Raw genomic sequence first — 19794 nt, forward strand, 5'->3', positions numbered from 1 at the left:
AAATTAAAGACAATATCCATGGAATTTTATATATGTGAATAAAAAATGGCCAAAGTACCACTCAGTTATATTTATTATCACTGATATGCTGACTTACTGACTCGACCTCCATTTCCAAGGTCTTGCCCCTTGCCTGTCTCTTGCTGAGAACCGACAAAGCTAAACATTCAACTTCCCAGTTGTCTTCCCTCTAGGAGAAGCCACAGGACAATTCTGGCTAATGAGAGTAAAGCTGCCTCTTCCCGGTGTCCTTTTCCTGCCTGGGGAACCCACCTGAGCCTGGAGGAGTAGCAGCCCAGGGAGCAATGAGGAGCCTGGGATTGACATCTAGCCTGCTGCGTGTAGCAGAGCAAGAAGAAAGGTTCCTGATTATTACTGAAACGCCACACCAGTCCTAGGCTGATGTTTGGTGGCCTACTATGTATGAAGGAAAATACTCTTCTTTGTTTAAGTTGTTCATGGTCCACCTGCCCTCACCCCAACTGTATTTCGCATTATATTGCTGTTAACTATTTCGATTGTTACCTTGGATGCTAATTCCTGAGTGAGTAGAAGCCTTGCTTCCCTGAACTACCAATAAGATGCTTCTACATCCAGTTTACTTTTTTGCAGAAGTGTGTGTGTGTGTGTGTGTGTGTGTGTGTGTGTGTGTGTGTGTAGGGGGTATGCTGTGTCCTTCAGTGGACTGACTGTTCAATGCTGATGTGATTTTAGAACTTTGGTTGTTGACACCATGGGTCCACTGATGTGGAAGCCCAAGCTGTCATTTCTTCCATTTCTGTTGAGCCTCTTCATCTTAATTTCTGCAAGATCAGCCTCAGGCATCTGAAGGACAGAGAAGCAATTCTAAGCAGAGGAAGAGCTTGTGTAATGAACTGGAAAAGGCCTCCATCGTGGGAGGGTAGTGAGCGATTGGGAGCTGGCTGGAGATGAGCCCTCAGGATAGGGCTAAATCCTGCAGTGCCTGTAGGGGTGTATTGGGGGGTTGGGGATTTGTTATTAAATGCAATGGAATTTTATTTTTACAAAAATTAGCAGGATTCCAGCTGCATACACTTCACATTTTACAAAGATCATTGTGGGGGGAAAAAGGACCCAGAGATCCTTTTTTCCTGAAGCCAGACATGGAAGTGGAACTGGATGTAGAGAGTTGGGCAGATGTGGAGGAACTGGGATGGGGTTGAGGGAGGAGGGTCAGTGCTGATTCCCCTAAGGGTGGGGCTAAAGGAAAGCACTGGCTCCTGGTTACATGGGAGGCAGGTAAAGAGGAGTGGGTTAGAACAGGAGGGAAAACTGTTCTGTCTTTCACTTATAGCTTTTATAAGACACAGTTAGCAGTTGGTTTGCTAGTCAACAGCTCAGAAGAAAGTTCAAGTTAAAACTAGAACATTTCCAAATGTTCATGGTCTACCTGGCCTTACCCCAACTGTACTTCACATTACTTTTGTGCTCTAGGGTGACTTCTGGGCAATTAATGTTTCAGAATGTGGAAAGCAAAGCTCTTCTCTCGCGGGGACCTTACACCCTGTCTCGTGTTTCAGTGAAGGCAGACTGAGAAGTGCTGCTTGAATTCAGTTAGAATGTAATGCTGAGGCCTGGTTCATAGGGAGCCCATAGTTATTAAAAGAAACAGACTGCAGAGTCCTGACAGCCATCAGCAATGACCTTAGGAAGGAGTTGGCTTCTTGGTTGATGCGAAGAGCTGATGGGACCAGCAGAACCCAGGACCTTCTGTGTTTCTTGAGCAAACAGAAGTTCTGTGGGATGTTTGTTCTTTTTCTTTGCTAATATGAAAATATTTTAAAAATATTTTTATTTGTTCTTTTTAGACATACATGACAATAAAGTATATTTTGACATATTTATACAACATGGAGTGTATCTTATTCTAATTAGGAACCCAGTCGTGTGGTTGTACACCATGTGCAGATTCACTGTGGTGTATTCATATATGGACTTTGGAAAGTTGTGTAAGATTCATTCCACTGTCTTTCTTATTCCTATTCCCTCTCCGTTCCCTTCATTCCCCTTTGTCTAATCCTCTGAACTTCCATTCTTCCCCTCTTCCCCCTTGTTGCTTGTTAGCATCCACATATCAGAAGGAACATTCGACCTTTGGTTTTTCTGAGATTGGCTTATTTCACTTAGCCTGATGGTCTCCAGATCCATCCATTTGCTGGCATATGCCATAAAGTCATTCTTTTTTATGGCGGAGTAGCATTCCACTGGGTATATATACTACATTTCCCTTATGGGTTCATTTGTTTTGGGGCACCTAGTTTGATTCCATAGCTCAGCTATTATGAATTGAGCTACTATAAACATTGATGTGGCTGTATTATTGTAATATGCTGGTTTTAAGTTCTTTGGATATATAACTATTAGTGGGATAACTAAATCAAATGGTGGTTTCATTCTAAGTTTTCTGAGGAATCTCCATACTGCATTCCTTAGTGGTCGCACCAACTTGCTGTCCCATCAGCAATGCATGAGTATACCTTTTCCCCACACCCTCACCAACGCTTATTGTTGCTTGTATTCTTGATAATTGCCATTCTGACTAGAGTGAGCTGGAATCTCAGTGTAGTTTTAATTTGCATTTTTCTAATTGCTAGAGATGTTGGACATTTTTTTTTTCATATATTTGTTGACCATTTGTATGTCTTCTTCTGTGAAATGCTGTTTGGTTACTTTTGTTTCCTTAGTAAAATTAAAAGACATGTGCCCTCACTGTCCACAAACATATACATATACACATGCTATGATAGTGTGGGTCTGGAATGTTCCCCAAAATCTCATGTGTTCGGAGGTGGGTCATTTGGGAAGCAAATGAGGACTCTGACTTCATCGGTGGATTAATCCATTGATGACTGATTGGACTACAGGGAGGTGGGACTTAGTTGGAGCAAGGAGGTCAGTGGGGTGTGCCCTATAAGGGTATACCTTTCCCGCTCCCTGCTTCCTGGCTGCTGTGAGCTGAGCAGCTTTCCTCTGCCACTGCCTTCCACCTTGATGTTCTAACTCTCCTGAGGTCTGGAGCCATGGAGTTGGCTGACCATGGACTGAAACTTCTGGAACCATGAGCCCAAATCAGCTTTTCTTTGTACACGTTGTTTTTGTCAGATATTTTGGTCACAGCAACAAAAACCTGGCTAACACACGTGCCATGCCATTTTCATTTTCCTTCTGCATGCCCCTCATTCCCGGCCTGGGGTACCATCTGTTTATTCTTTCCTTCCACAGTAGTGTCGGGATTCCTTCCCCGCTGAGGGTGCTGGGACAGCCACAGTGACAGAGGCACAGTCCCTGGTCTTGAGGAGCACTCATCCAGTGCACAGGGAGCTTTAGGAACAAGAAACTGTTTACTGCACAGTAAACAGCCTGAAGACGGCTGTCCCTGGGCTGTGGGAACAGAAGGCTGTTCACTCCAGGTCCCATGGGAAGAGCTGACTGCCTCCTCTTCAGTGTCTTCTGTGGCCCTTTCCTGCCCTGATGCCTTTCATTCCAGTCACACCAAATTTCTAGCTGAGTGCACCTCTCCTGGCCCTGGTGATGAGCCAGAGTCCCGGGACTGCACAGAGGGTGGACAACCCACTCTGTTTATAGGCAGGAGAAAGGCAGGCTGGGGTGACACTCAATGTGGGAAAGAATGACCGAATAGACACTTGAGACTAAAAGCCAAGGTCAAGATAGGACAAAGTTTAAAACATACTAGAATAAAATTAAGATAAAAGGGAACTAACATAAGAAATTAAAAGATTTTATTATAAAGGAGTGAGAAAATAATTAATATGGACAAGTATGATTAGGGAACAGAAAAGCCTAAAACCTAAAGATTAAACTATATGAAGTGAAATTATGGAAAAAGGCTGAAAATTGATTGTTTAGGGTATTTATTATGAAAATTTAGAGAGAGAGAGATACAATTAAGATAAAACCAGTCAACATAGTCACCAACACCTCAGGTAAACGTTCCACATGTCTAAGAAATAATACCCAGGAAAGACAGAATAGGGAAAGATAAACAAAAAATATGCAAAGGCATTGCACTACCAAATGCGAGGCTAACATATTTTATATCACAGAATTTAGTGAAGATTATCTTCAACTGTAAAAATCATGAAGAATTATGAATGGAACAAAATAGATCAAAATAACAAAATTACACTATAAATTTTGATAAGCAAATTATGAAAGAAAATGTACAGTTTCTTTGGCAATGCTTTTCTTAATGAGGGAATGAGGCTGTTTTTCTGGATTAATTCATGCTTCTATTGCCAGATATTATTTATTGCTAGAATGGTGTTTCATTTTCTAGCATTGAGAAAACTGCTTCACATAAATAAAGATCTAGAAATGGATGGAGTTTTATTACAGTAATGTTCCTTAAATCTTTAAACACTTTTTGGGTAATGTGCCAAATATAAGCACATGGTAATAGCATTCTGACAGCTTATATAGATCTTATTTCAATTTTGTTGTAAGTGAAGAACGGAAAGCTACTTGAGTTGGAGAGGTATTTATAACGCAGGCTTTTGAGACACTCATCTCAATTAAAAAAATACTGAAAGCTTTTACCTAGATTTGTCAAATGATTATATATATATACACACACACAATGTGTGTTTAGTGTGCACATGTGTGTCTATCTATCTATCTAAAAGTCATATGCAAAAGTCATTCACCACTTGGGAAAAAGAAATGTTAGTTATGGTGCACTTTGCCAATATCATTTTTTTCTTTGCCACATTAAAGAGTGGGGTAGAGGGTGGTTTCATGGACTACATCTTCCAAATACCAGCAAAGAGCCCATTGTTATCCCAGGGAGTTCCACCAGAGCCATACAGAGGGGGCCCAAAGTTACATCCTAACCTTAGCTCAAGACAGGTAGGACCAGCCCTCAGGAGGCCTTCTGGGCTTTGATGAATCATCACGCGAAGCTTCCACAGCTGGTATTTTGTGACATGCTTTTCTTTCATAAAGTGGGAAGAAAGTGGGATGAGGAATGATAACCTATATGAGCACAAAGACCAGTTCTTAGGAGAGAGAAGAAGAAAGTGAAAAATCACTGTTATGGTTTGGATGTGAGGTATCTCCCAAAAGCTCACATGTGAGACAATGCAAGAAGGTTCAGGGAAGAAATTATTAGGTTATAAGAGCCTTAACCCAATCTGTGAATTAATCACCTGATGAGATTAACTGAGTGGTAACTGGAGGTAGGTGGGGTGTGGCTGGAGGAGGTGGGGGCACTGGGGGCGTGGCTGACAAGTTGGAGTCTCTTTCTCTGCTTCTTGATCACCATGTGAGCTGCTTCCCTCTGCCACATTCCTCCACCATGTTGTTCTGCCTCACCTTGATCCCCAAGAAATGGAGCCTGCTGCCTATGGATTGAGACCTCTGAAACTGTGAGCCCTCAAATTAACTTTTTCTCCTCCACAATTGTTCTGGTTGGGTCCTTTTATTCATAGCAGCAAAAAATGCTGCCTAAAACAATCACAAAACTGAATTGTCTTAATTTTCCTATGTCCATGTGCCCCTCAGAAAGTTCACAGTAAACATGGTGGGCAAATCCCATTTGAAGACTGCTATTGGAGATATCATTTCTGATGCGCACTTCGTCCTTCTTAGATAAGGATACAAATTCTAGGATTTTACCTTTTTTCCTTACTTTCTCTTATTCTTTTTCTTTTCTTTTTCCTTTTTAACATTCATGTGTGAGTAGAGTGGCTGACATGCATTGAGTGTTCACCAAACCAGTTCCCTTTCCTGCTGGCCTCTCACTTAGCTATCCTTTCTCAGAATCACCTGCAATTAGGCGAGCCACAGGACTGGGTCCTGACCAAGGAGGGAATGTAGGGAAAGATGACCTATGACGTGTCCTTCAGCTCAGGCCTTCACACTTCCTATACTATTTGCAATAATTTTTTTAACCTCATCAGCCACTGAATGCAAGGGGTTACCGTGAGGCTCTGAAGCTGCAGAGGTTGATGCAGCCATGAGATGGTAGGTCCCTGCATGAGTGAGTCCGGGGAAATATCTCCCCATCAACTCTCCTGCAAGCCCATGCTGGGCTGTGGCTTGATGGCAAACAATTCCTTCAGGTAGGAATCCACTGAGGTTGGGGCTGTGTATTGCAGTAGATCACCCTGATGAGCCCTGTTTTATTCCAAATGTCTGCAAACTATGTAAATTCATATTATGCAGAGGATATGACTTTGCTTTGACCTTTTCTTGGGTAGATGTTAAACTGACTTCCGTGTGTCATCACTGTTTTTGTTTTAGGGTTTGCATTTTGAGGTGAGGAGAGAGGTATGCCTGCTGGTATTCAGATTGCTAAATATATTTGTTTCTAAAATACCTAGAGTTATTTTACGTCTTTATAATACTTTATTTTATTCCCATCATTAATTAGAAAAGGTTTTGTTCATATATCAAGATTCTACAAAATGAAGGCATATCACTCATATGTATGTGCATAGGTCTATATATAGATAGATGGAGATATAGATATGGATTGTCCTTCCAAAACTTTGTGGATGTGGTTGTAAACAATAAAGTAGACCTCGAATCTTGTTGAATTCAAAGGAGTAGTTTTTTTTTCTCATTTCTTTTTCTCAAAGCATGTTTTCTTTCCATAAGTCTGTTTTCATATATGTTGGGACTTTTGTTGGGGGAGGGCAGCACCTATGGGGGATTGAACCCAGGGGTGCTGAGCCACATTCCCAGCTCTTTTTATATTTTATTTAGAGTCAGGGCTGCACTAAGTTACTTAGGGCCTCACTAAGTTGCTGAGGCTGTCTTAAAACTCACCATCCTCCTGCCTCAGCCTCCAGAGTCTCTGGGATTATAGGTGTGCACCACCACATGGGCAGGGACATTTTTAATAGTAATACAGAGAATCAGTGATTTCAGTAATCTCTAATGTTTGCTTCTGTTTCTAAAATTCCATGGTTTCTAGGTAACTGTTCTTTTTTCTACAGGCAAATTTACTATTGTTCATTCCATGACAACTGAGGTGGAGACCCCAAAACACTTTTCATGGACTGCAGAATGCAAAGTCACAGCTACTAAAACTACCAGTATAATATTTTAATTCCGAATATGACCAAGCCATTCCCACTGCTTTTGGAAGTGGATCTGAGTGTCTGAGGTAGCTCAGATGCCCTCAGTGACCTGTGCCTGCCTGCTGCCCATCTTTGCTCCTTAACCCTCCCACATGCTCCATGAGCTTCAGCTGTTCAAATGCCAGCTGTCGTGGATTTGTTGCCTGTGTATGTCCTGTTTCCCCAGCTTGGTTTGGATCAGCTGGTGAGACAACGCTGGGGTTGGGGCAGGTAGCAAACCAGCAGTGAGGGGCAGCTCTGGGCCATGGGAGGGCTGAGCTGGTTAGAATATCAGTCTGCACAGATTATTGCAGTTGTTGCTGGTCAAGATATAATCCAAGAGGACCAGCAATAGTGCTCAGTGGAAAGAGGCAGCCGGGACAGGTGGTCAAAAAGGGACCAGAAGCCACCCCTGCATTGACAGTGTGATTTTTAGCTGCCTTCCAGGAGGACTGCTACTAGAGCCTTGGCTCCTAAGCACATGACCATTACTAGACTTGCACCACAGCTCTGTTGACTTACAGCTGCCCCAGATGTGTGATACTGGACAGATGATTGAAACCTTCAGGCAACTACCTTCTTATAGATCAAACATACATAATAGTAGTTGGGATGATTATATTCTAAAAGGCACATAAAACTACAACAAAGTGCCTGGCATATACATGATGATTGATATTCCCATTGAAACTACAAGTGCTTTCAGGAGACTTCTTAAAATAAGGGTGCTCTTTATCACCCATGCCATCCATCTCTAGGGGCTCTCGTAGGACTCTCTTGCTTCACTCTCTTCATAACTCTGTTCTGGATTGGCCAATGAATGTCTGAGTGAAACTTAATTTTTTTTTCATTCAAGGATGTAATCATGATTAAAATCCATTAGAAAGGGATCTGTGTGTGTGTGTTTAAAAATTACTGCCAACATCAGCCATTGATGTCTTAGTGAGGAGCAATCTCAGAATCTTGAAAGATCTCAATAGGTTATAGCACGGCGCACACAGAAAAATGCTACTGGGTTTAGAGGCTGAGGATGCAAACAGGCAGGTAGGGTGTTCATAGGGCTGTGGGATGGAGTACAGATACATGGTATATAAGGCAGGGGTTGAAGGAGAGCTGAGACCAGGAGGGAACTCTCATGTTCTGCAAAGGAGGAACAATTCAGTTTGAACCTAGGTCTGCTTGAGTCCAAGCCCTTGCTTCTTCCTTGCTAGCCAAATCTTGATTCTAGTTTTCAAAAGAATCAGTTTTTTGAATAATGAAGACAAAGAGACTAAACTAGGTTAATGGTGGGGTATTCATTTATTTATTTTTTTTCCCCTGCAGCTATGATTAGAATTAAAAGAGCTGTGATAAAGAACAACTTCAGTGTATAATCTGAACATCAACTGCATTAAATGACCACTTTTAAAGTGCCTGCAGCCCAGCTTGCTCTGGCCTCGACCTCTGTGTCATACTGCTGTCATGCTTTGCCATGTTCCATTTTTTTCACAGTGCTTGTTCCACACAAGAAACTCTCAGAGTTTGGAATGTCACCCTGGATTTCTCTCTTAAATGCTCCCTGCCACAGCTTTCTTTTTTTTCATACTAATAAATGTAATTCAATTACATTTGATCTCTAAGAAAGAAAAAATGAACTTCAACCTTGTTTTTAAAGAATCCTGAACATGAGATTCCAAATCCGTGTTTGACAAACATTACTAGCCATCAACTGGCAACTGCAATGTGACAATTTATCCAGCAGGTGGCAGTGGTGTGTAGGAAGAAAAGCCACACTGGGACAAAGGTCCCCAGGATAGAGGAGAATGGGGGCTGGCTTGGTACATTTCTGTGGGGCTCAGCAAACACATACTGGCCCTTCCATTCTCCAGGCACCTGCGGAGCTGTGAAGGGGGTGTCCAGTAAGTAGTATGGCAGGGTCTCTCAGCTTGGGTAACTCATAGATTTAGGGGAGAATGTGTTCTTGTCTATCAGGCAGGGTCATTCATGCTGCTCTCAACAAATAATTTTTTAAAAGCAAACAACAACAACAACAAAAACCCAGATAGTTCTTTTTTGTTCCTGGACCTTCAGTGTTTGTTCTTGATGAAGGGTCAGAGAAATGCCAAAGGCAAATCTACACATATTTCCAGGCAGCACATTTTGGCACAAGACCTGGCCAGAGAATAAGTATTTATATTTGCCTGGCCATTGTAGGAGGCATTCATCTCCCCAGTGATTGTATATAAAATTTGATTCCTTCTTCAGTTGTGACCTATCAAAGGTTCAGAAAAAGAAGACAAATAACCGGCCCTAAAGCCTTGGATCTAGGAAGGAAAAAGAAACTGTTCTATATTGAGCATCTACTGTGGGATGGGCACTTTTTTTTTTTTTTTTTTTGGTACCAGGAATTGAACTCAAGGGGCACTCAACCACTGAGCCACACTCCCAGCCCTATTTTATATTTTATTTAGAGTCAGGATCTCACTGAGTTGCTTACTGCCTCACTAAGTTGCTGAGGCCGGCTGTGAACTCAAGATCCTCCTGTCTCAGTCCCCTGAGTTGCTGGGATTACAGGCATGCGCCACTGTATCCAGCTATCTGGGATGGGCATTCTAATTTAGAAGCATCATCTCACTTAACTTTTGTTACCATCCCCCAAAGACAGGAGCAGCCATCATTCTCACTTGATGGTTAATAAAACTGAGGTTGAGGATTCACAGTAATACCTAAAATCCACAGCTAGTAAATGTCAAGGTCAAGACCTGAAATCTGACTCCAGCTTATATTCTATGTGCAGTAACAGGCCTGGGGCATTTGCTTATATTGTCCTTTGGATACTTCTGTGAAGCACTTTGCAAACACTAATTTAGCATGTATGAATCACAGATCTCCTGGGGCTCTTATGAAAATGAAATTTTATTTGGGTGAGACAGGGGTTTTGTATTTCTAATGACCCCAAAGGTGCTAGTTGGGGTCCCGTACTTTGAGTAGCAAGATTTCCATCTGCAGAGGTTCCTAATATTTTTCATTGTTTCTGGTTTTCCCAGAACACCAGGCCCAAAGAAATTCTTACCGTTTTTTAAGATATTAGGTCTAAATGACTTAAGTATGTAGGTTCTAACAACTTAGTAGCTAGTAGCTATTTGAAAAAAAAATCTGTAAGGAAAGAAAACAATACTCATATTTTCCTCTTAAATTGCCACAATTACTAATGGAATATAGGCACTCCTTGGCCCTGTCCAACTCCTTGAATTCTGAAATTGGATTGTATCCTCCCCACTCTCACTTTCTGTTTTTTACTGATGTTTTGCCTTATTCACTCTTTAGCAAAGCAACAGCTAAAAACTCAGCTTATAAAGGGAATGATACTGTCAAAAGGAATTTTGAGCATGTTAAAATAGGGAACTACTGGAGCAAGTAGTTCACATGAAGTGTAACAGATTCCCTCAGAAATTCCTGCTGCATTCTGAGAAACTTAAAATACCCTGTGGCACCCTACGACTCCTTGGTACACAGATTGGGAACAGTGTGTTTAATGCACTCTGACTTACATGAAAGCACTATAGTGAGGAGACCTTGAGAGCTTTGCACGAGATTCTTACTAAACTACTGGCTGTCTCAGCAGGTTGCCAACATCTTGGAGCCTTTTACTGACTCCAGAGGGATCAGCTCAACCAGCCCTTAAGATCAAGCTGATATAATATCCATGCTTCTAACTTTTTTTCAACACATCCCATGATCTCAGCTCCCCCATAAAATTAAGCTGATAAAGGACAGGGGCTGTGTCTTATTCAGCATCATACCCAAATACTGCTGAACACAGTATTTGTTCGGCAAAAATCTGTGCAATAAATGCCTTTTGAAAAGACCTTAATTTCCTGCTTGTGCGTGTGTGTGTGTGTGTGTGTGAGAGAGAGAGAGAGAGATTTTTATTACTATTTTAATATCCAAAAAATTTTTATGTAAGAAATATGCATTTTAATGGCCAGTGTTTTGTAATAATTTTAAAAAGAAATGAAGGTTTATAGTGGAGACCCTTGTATCACAGAGTTCTAGAAATGGCAGTGGGTGCAGATGCAGTCAGAGCTGAGATTCCAAATATAGGATAGCTGCTTACGACCACAGACAACTTGAGCAAGCCATTTGATTCTTTGTACCTGTCTCTTTCTGTTTAATGAGGTTCAAAATGATGGTTCTCTACCCAAAAGAGGCACTGAATGGGAAAATACTTGGTGAGTGAGGAATCCCCGTCACCATCTCCATAGTTCTCTCAATGTCCCCTCCACACAGTCTAACTGGCTGTGTGTGCTATGTTCAGCAATGACATTAGCATCTGAAAATCATGACCAGTGAGTGGAAATCCTCACTCCAGCACTACTTGTTAAATTATGGGGCTCTGCTGTGATGCAGACATTTGGAAAAGAGCCATTAGGGAGGAGAAGGAGACACTCCATCTCTATCCATTTGAGAGGTAACAAATTAGGCATCATCAGTCAATTTATCTCATAAATATTTATGTGTCCTTTGAGACAGCAACTTTCACCCTGATCTGGGGAACAAAAGAAAATGGACATTGGAAAAATGCCTAGTGCTTTTGTTGTTTCCTTGAGATAATCCTATGGCATGGCTTGTCCTGAGGAATGGAAATTCCAAGCTCAGAACCTGAGATTTTCCCCTAAAATGAAAACCAATCTCAGCTTGTGTAAGGGTGAATTATTCCTTCAACTCCTCTAACTCAGCAGTCCTTCCTGCCCTGAGCTGATGCGCTTCAGGGTTCTACCAACCCTCTCTTTTGAGAATAGGATCCAAAAACATCCATCAGTTAATCCCCTGAGGTCTTTCTGGGATGAGATAGTCTACCATTATTGATTTTAGCCATGTTAACTGTTCAACATAAAACAATCCAAACACAAATTGCGGGAATGAAGAACTCTAAGTGTGTCAGTGCATTAGGGAGGGTACTTCAGAGAAACAGCAATAACACATACATATTCTCTGTCTCTCTCTATGTATCTATCTATCTATCTCCCCCTACTCCCCCCACACACAGTTTTTTTTTTTTTTTTTTTTTTTTAAGGAGTCGGCTCAAGAAATTATGGTGTCTGGCAAGTCTGAAATCTTCAGGATAAACCAGGTAGATCTGACACTCAGGCTCAGTTTCTAAGATGTAATTTTTTTTTTTTTTTGCTTTTGCATTTTATTTTTTATTTTTAAAAATTTAATTTTAATTTTTTTAGTTATATATGACAGTCGAATGTATTTTGACATTTCATACATTACACGGAGTATATTCCTGTGGAGTTACACTGGTTGTGTATTCATATATGAACATAGGAAAGTTATGTCCAATCCATTCTACTGTCTTTCTCATTTCCATCCCTCCTTCCTTCCCTCCACTCCCCCCTGTCCAATCGGGTGAAACTTCACTCCCCACCCTACCCTTACCTATTGTGATTCAGCATAGCCATACTAAGATGTAATCTTGAGGCTAAATTTCCTTTTCAGGAAACTTCAGTCTTTCTTCTTACGGACTTCAATTGGTTGGATGAAGCCCATCCACATTATGTTTTATTCAGTTTACAGATTTAAACATTAAGCACATCTAAAAAAAAAATACCCTCCCCAAACAGCGGTGCACCATAATCTTGCCAAGTTGACCTGTATATTAACCACAGAGTTGCTATTCAAAAAGGATGGAAGCCCCTTCCAAACAGCCTAAATGAGCTGCTTATGATTCAGCTGTTACTACTTTCAGATGAGTAAAACTGAGTGGAAGAAAAGATTCTGGAAGGAGGAACTTTCCCAGGCAAATGTCTTAGGAAAATGAAGTGCCCATGTCCAACACAGGTGTATGGAGTCAGGACCCGGTGGAGAGATGGGGTGGGGACCTCTGCATGCCGGGGCCCCTGGGAGGCTGTCCGTCCCCTATTCACCGGCATTTTCTCCTCCACGGGGAATCCCTGCTAACCATGCCCTGTTTTATCAGGTTCAGAACCGAAGAAGCTGTGGGAAATTCAACTGTCCAAGGAGTCACTCCAGGAAGGAGTGTGTCTCTTCCTCAGCTCTCCCCTCTTTCTCTGCCTGAATGTGGGCCAGATCTGCCCAATGGCAGAAGGGTAGCTTGGAGGAGGGTTGGAGCCAGACCCTGCACCTGTGACAAAGGTAATCCTGGATACGTTTGCCAATTCTCTCCCTGCCAGATGCTCTACGCAGCGGTGTGTGTTGGTGACGGTGGCAGTGGTAGGTTGGGGGCCCCTGCGCAGGGCTAAACACCCAACACCACATGTTCCCTCAGCCCTCCTTTCCCACCTGTGAGCTTGCTGTCTAGTGACTCTGGATTCCCCTGCCTCCCTCTTGGTTGGATGGGGATTTGCCCACCCAACTCGCTGCAAGCTTCCAAAAGGCAGATAGATGGCAATCAATGCCTTTCCTTTCCATGATGCGCAGCCTTCCTGGTGATGGACAGCTTCCGTGGCGCTCCTCCTGCCCACAGCCCCGGAGAAGCTCAGCCAAGCACCTACTAGTGACTGGTTTGCACCCGTCCTGCGTTTTGTGACCAAGTAGTTAGATTTTCCAATCCTACAGGCTATTCCAGGTCTGTGGCTCCTTCCCCCTGAAGGTCATCTCCTCTTTTGTCCACCCTTCACACCCTCTTCCACAGGTCTCCCTCTCCTTAAGCTCTCTCGGGTCTACTTGCTTCCTTAGCAGTGAAGTAGTCCTGGCCATCCCATGCGGGGCCTCTGTTTCTCAGATTCACGCCCATTGTCACGTGGGTTTCAATATTCCTGTTTCTCTGCATTCCCAGAGTTGCCTTTTCTTGATCACCAAGGACAGAGGTGACTTAGCCTCTTATCTGCAGCACCTACTAAGGTGCTTGACACGCAGTGGGCACACAGTAGGCACTTGATTCTCAACTGGAAACATGAGGAGGGGGTTAAGTGTTTATTTAACTGTTGACCTGGAAGCCCAGTCTTTGTCTTCCACACAATTCTGGATGGAAGGAATCACAGACTAAACAACTTGTGCCTGGTCCACCTACAGCTCAGAGGTCAGGGAGGCTGGATGTGCTGGAACGGGAATAAGATGAGAAGGTAGCTGGAGCGCCACCAGGAAAGAATGAATGAGGAGCGCTAAGGTGGAATCCTGGTTGGGGTGAGGAGGAGGCAGAGAAAGGGAACAGAGACTGAAAGTAAGGGCTGAGAATGCAGATCAGAGTAAGTAAACACTACAGGAGGGTGGTTTCGGGTGAGGCTCCTGTCCTGGGTCCCAACAGACCATAGTAAAAATGAAAGCGGAGCTACCCATGCTGAAGTTTCACATCACCAAACTAAATTGTTATGTAACCTTCTGAGAAATCAGGAGGGAGACATATTAGTCAAATTTTCCAAAAAGACTAGTTTCAATTGACACATTAGTGAGAGCCCCTCTGCTTTCATTCTTACCAAAACAGCAACCTGAAGCAACCTGCTGTTAGCCGTTCAGTCATTTTTCTGTTGTTCTGTTTCCTTATTCCTGTCTTACCGGGAAGGTGTTATGGTTTGGATGTGAGGTATCCTCCAGAAGTTCACATGTGAGACAATGCAAGAAGGTTTGGGGGAGAAATGATTGGGTTATAGCCTTAACCTAACCATCAGTTAATTAATCCCCGATGGGATTAACAGTGGTAGCTGGATGCAGGCCAGGTGTGGCTGGAGGAAGTGGTTCACTGGGGGCATGGCTATGGGGTATATATTTGTATCTGGAGAATGGTGTCCTCTCTCTGCTTTGTGATCTTGTGAGCTGCTTCCTCAGTCATACTCTTCCACCATGATATCTGCCTCACCTGGAACCAGAATGGAGCCAGCCTGTTATAGACTGAGATCTCTGAAAGGGGAAGCAGCCAAGTTTACTTTTTTTCCTTGGCAATGGTTCTGGTCTGGTCCTTTACTCACAGCAGCAAAACAGCTGACTAAAAACAGAAAGTAACCCAAAAAGACCAATCGCTGCTTTTCTTAGCCTTTCTATGTCCATCAAACCAACTTCTATGGTTAGGCTCGCCAGAACATTTATTCTGTTTCATGGAATGAAGTGCCGCCTGATTCCAGAAACGAAAATAAAACACATTTGAGATCTTTAAGCTAAATTTGTTGTCATTTTGTTCTAAACAAGCAAACAACAACAACAAAAAGTGCTTTTTTCTTTTTCTTTCTTTTTGGTACTAGAAAGAAAACCCAGGGCCTCTCACATGTTAAGCACACACTGTACCACTGAGCTACTCTGCCGGTGCCATCCTTTCGTCACTGGATATCAGCATTTCTTTTTTTTTTTTAAAGAGAGAGTGAGAGAGGAGAAAGAGAGAGAGAGAGAGAGAGAGAGAGAGAGAGAGAGAGAGAGAGAGAGAGAGAATTTTTAATATTTTTATTTTTTAGTTCTCAGCGGACACAACATCTTTGTTGGTATGTGGTGCTGAGGATCAAACCCGGGCCGCACGCATGCCAGGCTATCGCTTGAGCCACATCCCCAGCCCGGATATCAGCATTTCTAAATATTTCTCTTGAGCTGAAAAGCACATCCATGTGCACATATGCAGTGTGTACATTACATGTGTGCGCCTGGGCAGAACAGCGTCCACCAGTGAACCGCCTAATTTAAGGCCACAGCTGCCAAGAAGAGTGTAGTGGGTCAGGAAGGTAAACCAAGACTGAATTAATGTCTAGAGAAACCAGAGGCTTTTTTTCTTTTTTAATTTTTTGTTCTTCTTAGTTATGCATAAGAGTAGATATTTCTACGTATCATACATACATGGAGAATCACTTTCCATTCTTCTGGTTGTACATGATGTGGAGTTACATGGTTTCTGTATTCATACATGAATATAGGTTAGTAATGTCTATTCATGCTACTATCTTTCCTATTCCCATTACCCTCCCCTTCCCTTCATTTCACCTCCCTTGCCTTCAGTCCCCTTTGTCTAATCCAAAGTACTTTTGTTCTTCCCTCCCTCCCCCTTATTGTGAGTCAGCACCCACATATCAGAGAGAACATTCAGCCTTTGGTGTTTTGGGATTGACTTATTTTACTTACCATGATAGTCTCCAGTTCCGTCCAATTTACTGGAAAATGCCATAATTTCATTCTTCTTTATGGTTGAGTAATATTTTATTGTGTATATATGCCACATTTTCTTCATTCATTCATCTGTTGAAGAGTGCTTAGGTTGGTTCCATAGCTTAGCTATTGTGAATTGAGCTGCTATAAACATTAATGTGGCTGTGTCACTATAGTATGCTGATTTTAAGTCCTTTGGGTATAAACGAGGAGTTGGATAACTGGGTCAAGCGGTGGTTCCATTCCAAGTTTTCTGAGGAATCTCCATACTGCTTTCCATAGTGGTTGCACCAATTTGCAGTCCCACTAGCAATGAATGAGTATACCTTTTCCCCTCCATCCTCACCAACATTTCTTGTTACTTTTATTCTTGATAATTGCCATTCTGACTGGAATGAGATGATATCTCAGTGTAGTTTTACTTTGCATTTCTCTAATTGCTCCAAATTTTGGACATTTTTTCAGATATTTGTTGACCGATCACATCTCTTCTTCTGTGAAGTGTCTGGAACCAGAGGCTTTAAATGCATGATCTCAATTACTTGTCATATCTACCAGATGAGAAGGTTTACCGAATCGTTTCTATCCATACACTGACATCAATAGAGGTTGAGTGACTTGCCGCAGGAGGGATAGCTAGTGCACGGCTGGGCTGATATTCATACCCCATGGGTCTAGTTCCAAAGTCCCCTGGATACCACTTGTCCTTCTGATACATATCTGTGCTTTCAAATTATGTTTTTATGCTTTTTGTACAGAAGCATCCTGAGGACACTTTAGAATATGGATTCAATCAGAAACACTTGTCCCATGTATCTGTGGATCCTCGATTAAACCAAGAAGATCATTTAAGGCCCTTTACTGATCCTTGGTACCCTTGACATACCTGATTCAGTTTTTCCAACTGGACTGAATTTAGGATTTGGAACTGGCCTGGGCTCACCAACCTGGCTGGGAATAGGTTGTAGCCACAATTTTCTCCAATACATTGGATGTGAGTCACTTGTCCTTGATGGGAAACTGATGAGTCACCTACTGGGAAGGTAGATTCAGAACCTGCAGGTGATGCTGAAGCTTTATTTTTTTGTTGTTAAATTTTTAAAGACAAAACACATGCAACAGGTAAAAATGTTAAAAATGCAAAAATTGTTCTCTTTTCTCTCACCGTGCCTTCCATAAGTGCTTACTCTATGGAGGCCTGTGGTGTATGATAGGAGTTGGACTTTTAAGATATTTGGTTTTACCTCCAGAGCAAAGCCTTTGATAAAGAGGACAAGGAATCCTTTCAGCCTAAGCTTACCCCAGACCAGGTAAATGGCTGAGGTTCTCTGGGTCAAAGCAACCATCTTCCACAACGGTGAAGCTAAAGATGACCTGGGTCCGTGGAATGAAGAAAAAACACTGACTTTTACTGATAAGCATCTAGTCTTTATTTTGTGCCTCGCTCATGCCAGGGCCAGTGCTGGAAACTTTCACATGTGTTTTTACATTTAGTTCTCACAATTGCCTAATGACAGCTTTATTTATTATTTACAGGTTTTTTTTTTTTTTTTTTTTTTTTTTTTTGTGGTGCTGAGGATTGAACCCAGGGCCTTGTGCATTTGAGGCAAGCACTTTACCAACTGGGCTGTATCCCAAACCCTATCATTTATATTCTTTGATGAGGAAGCAAAATTCCAAAGAGATAAAAACATGTGCCTAAGGACAAATCCATATTAGTGGTGTGGACTTAATATTGAACCAGGACCACCAGTTGCAAAGTACAAAATCCAGGCTCTAGACTGCAGAATTTATTACCATAGGATGCAGAATATATTCTTTCACTTCTGTTCCTTTTTTGCTTCCGCTCAATTGTCCTTAGGTCTGAGAGGACTCTCTCTTCTTCCCATTTTCTCTCTGCCAAATGATTTAAATCAAGCTCAAATCTCACTTTCTCTCTGAGTTCCTCAAAGATCTCCCTGGCAGCACTTACCTCCAGCCCATCCTTCTGGGGCTCAGAATGGACATTTATTTAAGACTAGACATAACAAGTCATCCATGCATGTAATGTGGCCTCCTCCAGGATGGCGTGAACTCAGGGAAGGTCAGGACTGTGTCCTATCTTATCTCTGAATCCTCAGTTTTCAGGAAATAATCCATAAATCCCTGAGGAAGGAGGGAATACATTCATTAATGAGCTAAAAAACTTCAGGACTTAAGACGAGAACATTGGTTTTAAGGACTATAATGTCAACTTGTGTGCTCAAATTTTGTTTCCATGCTTTTTTATAGAGGAGGGCCTTAAAGACAATTTAGAAGAACTGAATTTCCAAAATAATAGTCAAAAACAGAACTGGATAAGAAAAATGCTGCTTCCTCATGTTTTGGTATTTGGTTGCCTGGAATGACCCTCATTATTCACAGGCTAATGATCCCCTGGGACCTAAGGGCTGAACCTTATGGAGCCTGATTGTCTTCACCAAAGAGAAAAGAGCTGCTGTCTTTCCCAGAGGATGGAGGGCAGCCCCAGGGTTTCCTGGGCCCACAGGCTATAGGATTAATACCTAATAGATTCAGACCTGTGCCTCTGAAGCACTTAGGAAAGACATATCCACAGTGGCCTTGAGAGGCTCAAGTGCCAGCTGGTTCCAGAGACCCTCACTCAGCATGACCAAGCACTGCTCATGCACTTTCCCCTTGTTGTATACCTACACTTTCAGTGATTATAAATCATCCATACATGGATACAACGTGAGAAGTTTTATTTATTGATTTATATGCATATATCTCTGTAGTCTCCAAATAAATAAATAAAAGGATCCTCTACTTGGAGTCAGTAAACCTGTATCCTGAGTCATTATTAAATAGTTTTTAATTTTGGATAAGACACTTTCCACCTCTGTTTCTCATTTTCCTCTTGCATAAAATGAAAAGATGGACAATATACACCAAGGGCCTTAAAAATACCTACACTTTTTGTCTTGGGAATTCTATTTCTATTCATCTTATTAGAGGAAATAACCAGAAACATCTGTATGAGGTGAACATTCTGTAACCATTTACAAATGGAGGACCTGAAAGATAACTAGTAGTCCATCATTAGAGTCAAGGGAACTATGTTACAGTCACTGAATGAAGTATAATGCAAGTATTAAAAAGAAAAACTGAGCAGGGGTATGGTGGTGCACGCCTGTAATCCTCATGTCTCTGGAGACTGAGGCAGGAGGATCGTGAGTTCAAAGCCAGCATCAGCAATGGCCAGGCACTAAGCAACTCAGTGAGACCCTGTCTGTAAATAAAACACAAAATAGGGCTGGGGATGTGGCTGAGTGGTGGAGTGCCCCAGAGTTTAATTCCTGGTGCAAAAAAAAAAACCAACAAAAAACGAGATTAGAGAAGTACATGTGATAGCACATTTGAATATTTACAATATGCTGTATCAATGCCTTTCAGCCAAAGCTGCTGGAGACACACCTGTGGTTGAAGAAGTTAGGTTTATTGCTTACTGTAGAAGGGAGAATACACACAGCAGGGAAATGAGAGGTCTCAGGGTCTGAAAGGACTGATAGGCTTGGGCTTGTGATGAATGATTGGAGAGGGTTTGGGGAGTAGGGCTTTGCCCTGGATCAGCTGTGGACAGGAGGTG

The sequence above is a fragment of the Spermophilus citellus genome (assembly GCF_964194105.1).
Source record: "Spermophilus citellus genome assembly, chromosome: 3".
Classification (NCBI taxonomy): domain Eukaryota; kingdom Metazoa; phylum Chordata; class Mammalia; order Rodentia; family Sciuridae; genus Spermophilus; species Spermophilus citellus.